This window comes from Rattus norvegicus, chromosome 3 (genome assembly GCF_021556685.1).
Source record: "Rattus norvegicus strain SHRSP/BbbUtx chromosome 3, alternate assembly SHRSP_T2T, whole genome shotgun sequence".
NCBI lineage: Eukaryota > Metazoa > Chordata > Mammalia > Rodentia > Muridae > Rattus > Rattus norvegicus.
In genome coordinates, this window is record NC_141536.1 from 144,160,363 (window position 1) to 144,167,381 (window position 7,019).

Consider the following 7,019-nt stretch of genomic DNA (forward strand, 5'->3'; position numbering starts at 1 on the left):
TTAAGTGAAATTGTCCCATCATGAAATCTGTATGAGCCAAATAAAACCCTGTGTGTTTGTGATTGTTGGAGGAGAATCAGAAACAGGAGGATTATCCTGTGGTAGATTTTTTTTCAAGTCAATGGAGAAAAAAAACCCAACAATATAGGTCTTTAACTTTACAGTTAAATCTAAAATTCATCTTAGAAAGATAAATGTAACAAAATCAAAGTGTAGTTTTTTTTTTTTTTTGGTTCTTTTTTTTCGGAGCTGGGGACCAAACCCAGGGCCTTGCACTTCCTAAGCAAGCGCTCTACCACTGAGCTAAATCCCCAACCCCGCAAAGTGTAGTTTTAAAACTGGGTTTAGGGACAGTGGTACACCAGCATAGATTCACACACACACACACACACACACACACACACACACACACACACACACACACACAAAATCCAAAATAGATGGGTTTTGAAATATAAGTTATATGTCCGCAAAGCTGTTAAAAGTTCAAAGTATTAAATGGTAGCAATGAATCAAGAAATCCTGCTATGATTTGGGGTAAGACATAAAGTCCAGAACCATGAAGAGAAGATTAATAAAACTGACCTAAACATCCAGATGACATCCTAAACAAGACAGCATGACAACCATAGAAAGCACATGGCATTCTGGGAAAGAGTTCATTTAGAATGTATGGAGAACTTTCTGTCCGGTTGGCCTCCAGTTCCTCACCCCAGGTGGCTGTCTGAGTGGCTAGTTTCGCATCCCCTTCTTTCTGATCAGACTAACTACTTTCTTGAGCACAGAAATAAAGCTTCGTCTCCTATGTTCCCGATCCCTGTGTGCTCTACTTGGCATATAATCCTTACTCTGAGCACCTCTACCGTTAGTGCAGTCTGTTCAGGGCTGTGCCACACCCATCTCTACTACCTAGAACAGTACCTGGAGTAAAGTCAGGAATAAAATTGGTGTTGATCTGATCAATGGATCACTGAAGAAATACAGCCACTCCTATACAAGCCAAACCACACAATGGAAAGAGGAGTTTGGAGGGCGTAGCTGGTGAGATGACCCAGGGGGTAAAAGCACTTGCTGTCAGGTCTGAAGACCTGAGTTTCATTTCTGGAACCCAAATGGTAGAAGCAGAGAACCCATTCCTGAATGTTAACCTCTGACCTCCACACAAGTGCCATGACATTCCTCCCTATGAATGTGTGCGCACACACACACACACACACACACACACACACACACACACACACACACACACACGGAGGAGGGAGAGAAAGAAAATAAATAAATGTTAAAAAATAGATAAACAGGAATAGGCAATTCATAGGAAAAAGATGTCAAATAAATGTGGGGGAAAGTCTTCTTAGTTAGAATAGAATGCTGGAGATGAGAGGGTTAACCTCGATGCCTTTCCAGAAAGCAATTTTTCACCAATATGTAACGTGGACTTCTTTTGACTCAATAAAGCCACTCCTTTAGCATTACAGTGAATTATCATTCTAGTTAGTGTAATTCTAGAAGACATAGCCAGAGTAATTAGTCAAGAGAAATAAAGCAGCCAAGTTGGAAACAAAAGCACACATAAGAGGCTGAGCAAATAGGGCTGGAGAGTGACAGCTAAGCCGTTAAAAGTGCATACTGCTCTTGCCCAGAACCTGAGTTCTGTTCCCAGCACCTACACTAGGAGGCTCACTCCAGCTCCAGGGGGACCTGATGCCCTCTTCTGGACTCACCAGCATCTGCAATCACATGAGCATACCCTGAACACATAAATACACTTAAAAATAATAAAAATAGGTCTTCTTTTTTAAAGCCTTCACCCTTCACCTTGAATTCAGTCTTTAAGAATGCCATAATATTAGGAGGCAAGGAGAAAGGTTTCCAGAAACCTGTGTGAAGGCCAAGTGCCATTCACCTGTTTCCTGTCAGCCTCTCCCAACTGCTTCTCACCACTAGAGGGAGCAGCATTCTTCTGCCAAGGGGCCTGTTGGTGTGGATTCGGGTCAACAATGAAAAAAACAAAACAAAACAAAATGGAAACTCTCAGCTTGACTGATTTTTTTGCAGTAAGCCTAGTGGTGTCACCGCATATGATGCTGCTATTCCTAGAATATTACCTTCCTTAAATTAACTACCACGATCATCTCAATTACACATACAGATTTTTCTAGGGCAATCTTTTTCAAAGAGTAATTTTTCTTTTAATCATGGGGAAGTCATAATCAGAGAAAAATCACATTATTATATTCAGACCATAATAATAACTGCCCATGTAAACTGTGCACCATCTTCTGGTATCATTTTGGACACTGTTTTTCACGCTCGATGATTAGAATAACTGAAGGGGAAGGGGGAGGACCTAGTCTTTACTTTCACCAGTAGGTTCTGGCTGTTGAGCTCTGGTAGCAAGCACCTCTACCCATGGAGACGGCTCACTGGCTCAGTGACTTGTTGACTTGAACATTTTCTATCACTGTCACAGAGACTAGGGATGCTATGCTAAGAAAACAAAAGCCCCTGCTCTCACAGGACTTGTACTAGGTCTAAGACCCTCCCTTTCTTGGGCACTTACCATTGGTCGAGCACTTTACTAGTATGTCTTCTCACTTTCTCTCCTCAGAATTTTTGGGAAAAAAATTTCAAATCTACAGAGAGGTTGAAAAATTATATTCCGAGCACCACGTATCCTTGCTTACACTCTCCTATTATTAACATTATGTTTAAAAAAACATTGTTTTATTTCCCTCATATATGTCTCTGTGTGTGTGTGTGTGTGTGTGTTCTATTCGTATATCATCCTATGTCAATATAGAGATATATAATATATGTATCTTCATATATTCGCATAGGTAAATATTTATGGAAGTTCGTCTTGCTAAACCTCTGTTTTTCCTGTGGATGTACGTAAGTCTGGGCATACGTGGGCCAAGGTTTACGTGTGAAGGTCAGGGGATAACTTGGTGTTCTTCTACCGAGTGAATCCAGGAGATTGAGCTCAGGTCATTAGACTCGGCAGCAGGCTCCTTTACCCACTGAGCCGTCTTGCTGACCCAAATCATTTATTTATTTTTTGCCAAGTCATTTTAAAAAATTAAAGATACTGTGAGATTTCACCTCAAATTTGTGTTTTTCTTTTCATAGTAAACACATGCTCCAATAAACATGAAAATATCATATTATCATATCCAAGAAATTAATGTGGGTTACATCTATAATTCCAGGATTCAAGAAGCTAAGCCAGAGCTACACAGTGAAATTCATTTTTAAAAAAACTACTGGGGCTAGAGAGATTGCTCAGCGGTTAGGAACACTGATTGTTCTTCCAGAGGTCCTGGATTCAATTCCCAGCAACCACATGGTGGCTCACAACCATCTGTAAAGTGATCAGATGCCTTCTTCTGGTGTGTCTGAAGACAGCTACAATGTATTTATATGCATAAAATAAATAATTATTGGAAAAAATCTACCCTAGTGAAGGTGATGCTGGAGACACTAGACTGGGTATCGAGTAAAAGTCTGAGCTCACTTCTGGGTTCTGAAAACCCACCAATCACTGAACTTGAAAACCCACCAATCCCTGGGTTCCTCCCAAGCTCGGGACTTGAATCCCACCAATCCTTGCGCGTGCGCACACACACACACACACACACACACACACACACACACACACACACACAGGAAACTATATAAAGCTTGCCTTAACACAGTTCCCTGCTGCTTCTTGCCAGCCTAAACAGAGGAAGCCACCTTCTCATGTCTTTCCCAATAAATCTCTCACATGAAGCTTGCTGTGAAAAGTGACTTGTGGTTCCTTGGTCTTGACTGCCAAGATACATTTCCCTTCAAAGCCTGCAACACTTCCACTGGGGACACTTTTCCCCCTGTGACACTTCTATTAGGGATACCTTTCCGCTCCGAGCTGTAACCCTTACACTAGGACTGTGTTTGATGAAAGGTTAATGACCTAAAAGCCTTAGGTGGACTGGGAAACTCCAGACAAGAAAATTGGCTCAACTGATAGACCGTTAGGAGCTTCTGATAAGGAGACTCACATACCAAAACCCGGTGGGATCTAGCATTTTGAGACCACAGGGGACTGATCTTCGATCTCCCAAAACCCTATAAAGTCTTCAAGGCCCCTGCTCCATGTGCACAGTTCCCACTCCACGGGGCAGGGCAGCTCTGATTCGAGGACAATCCGCTTCTGCCAGTCACTTTTTATTTCAGGTCCCCTCCATCAATCCCATCTACCATTTGAGATGTACGGATCTGGTGGCTTATTATGAAAATGCCCTCTCCCTTTTCCAACTTTCACTTCAGTTTCATACACATCTATAAAGATGTTTAGTTCACCCTCTGTTCCTCCTCATCCCCCTGGTGAAACCTGCATCTTCCCCGGAAGTCTTCCTCCAATTTCCACGTCTTCTTTTTCCTGGTGACCCACTGAGGTTAATTAGAGCTGCTCCCCAAAGTGTGCATGGGAGGTTATTTACTGGCACATGGGTAATAAATATGTCAGTAACTACACCATGGGATACAAAAGGCCCTTTGTGTCTGGCTTGTAGACAGCATGGATTTCGAGATGTATCTAGATTGTAGCATTTGTCAGGCTCCCATTTCATCTGGGGGTTAAATCAGCAGTACCGACCGACCCTATTGCTTGGGGCCTTTGCCATCTCTGCCTCATCCCGCCCGCCATCTTTGTTGCTTCTTTCTTCATGAAAGCTGGCAAGCGAACCTATAACATGGGAAAGTTTCAAGACAACCCAACTTCTTCAACCAATGGCAATTGTGAGAAGTTTTTATTTTTCTATCATAGATGAATAGCCTGACCCTCCCCCTTTGCTCTGATTGAGCCATGTCAGATTGTGAAGTTGAATTCTTACCAATGGGATAAGACACAGTCACTACCTATGCTAGAGAAAAAAGATGGGAGGTCGTCTTGGCCAGCGTACTCCCTAACCCTGTTAGGGTTCTGGTGTGCCCTTTTGGCAAAAAGAAACTGGCAAGTTACTTTTGTCTTGTGTGTTCCTATGTGGGAGCTGGAGAGATGGCTCAGTGGTTAAGAGAACTGACGGCTCTTGCAGATGGACCTAAATTCGATCCCCAGAACCCACATGGTGGCTGGCAACCTCTGCAATTCCAATCCTCAGGAATGCCATGCCCTATTCTAGACGCCATGCACGTATGTGATACACAGACATACGTGCAGGCAAAACACCCACATATGTAAAATAAAGATAATAAAAATAAAATAAAGGTGAGTGGAAAGTGGGGAAGGAGAGAGGGAGCAGTGAGGAGTGAGGGAGGGAAGGAAGGAGAGAGAGTAGGAGGGAGGGAGGGGAAGAGGAGGAGGGAGGGGAGGGGAAGAGGAGGAGGGAGGGGAGGGAGGGAGGAAATGGGAGAGGGAGATAGGAGGGAAGGAGAGACAAAGGGAAGGAGAAAAAAAAGACTTGACTATCAGAAGACATTGCAGAAACATTGCTAATTACCAAATATATGAACTCTGGTTGATAACACAATGTTGAACATGAGTTGGATACTTGAGGGTCTTAAGGAATAGTTGTTCATTTTTGTAGTTATGCTTTGGCAGTAATACATTCTAATTTTTTTTATTTAGGATTATTTTATGTATGTGAGTACCCTGTAGCTGTCTTCAGACACACCAGAAGAGGGGATCAGATCTCATTACAGATGGTTGTGAGCCACCATGTGGTTCCTGGGAATTGAACTCAGGACCTCTGGAAGAGCAGCCAGTGCTCTTAACCACTGAGCTGTTTCTCCAGCCCCTGACTTATTTTTTGAGGAGGGGCTATGTAGCTCAGGGCAGCTTCAAACTCATGACACCACTCCTTGACTTGGCCTCCTGAAAATTAAGATTATATATGCCTATGACGCCCACTTCCCAAGATACTTTCATTTTGGATTCTACTTAAAATTTATGGCATTAAGTAAGGCTGTCTGTAAGCCTACTGTCTTTTTAACATTCATTCATTCATTCATTCATTCATTCACATGTGTGCATACATGTATGTGTGGGTAGTGGCTGGGGAAGCCAGAGGAAGATGTCAGGTGTTCGTCTGGAGCAAGAAGGCAGTCAGCGAGTCCCAGTGAACCTGTCTCCACTCCGTGGTGCTGGGATGAAGACTGTGTAGCCACACCTGGGATTTTATGAGTGCTGGGATTAGAACCCAGGTCCCCATGCTTGTACAGCAGTATTCTTGCCCACTGAGCCATCTCTCCAGCCTCAAGTCTGCCATCTTTGAAGCTACATTTGAAGTGGATTGAAAAGCACATGAGGGACCACCATTTTGTTCTGTTTCCCCTGATATAAAAATTCCCTTCTATCAGAAAACGCTCCCAGACCACCCTCCCTAGAGTTCTCCTCACTACTAACAGCACCCTCTTTTCTTTCACCCTTCCTCTCTCTCCTTCTCTTCTCTTCCTTCTGGGCATGTGTGTGAATTTGTATGTTGAGTCTGGCTAACCACTGACCTCCAGAGATCCGCCTGCCTCTTCCCACTGCTGGGCCTGGCTTGTATGTGGGTGCTGGGATCTGAATCCACGTTTATGACACACTTTACCTGCTGAACCACCTCTAGCCCCTGCCTGACTCTGTTCTTCATGGTGCTGATGCTAACGGCACTCCGTATACTTACTGGTTCACTTTTCTCTACCAGAGTCTAGTTCCAACAAGACTGAAACCTGTTTCCTTTGTTTGCTGCTGACTCTGCGGTCATGGCTGCCACCCAAGTGTGCTTAAATAAACCTGTGTTGCCTGGAAGGCCACACGAATAGAGGACAACTAAAAACTGAAAGCACACCTCAGAAACCAGCAAAGAAATAAACGGTGACATCATCTTCCCCAAAGACGCCAGGAAAGGAACAGGATTCACATTTTAGCCCTGGGGCTCTGAGCTGCCTTGGTGTTTAACCGATCATCAACTGGCTGAGAAAATTAACCAGATTCATAATTGTTTAGCATAAACTTATTTTTTAAGTGAAAATCTTATCAAGAGTCCAGCATG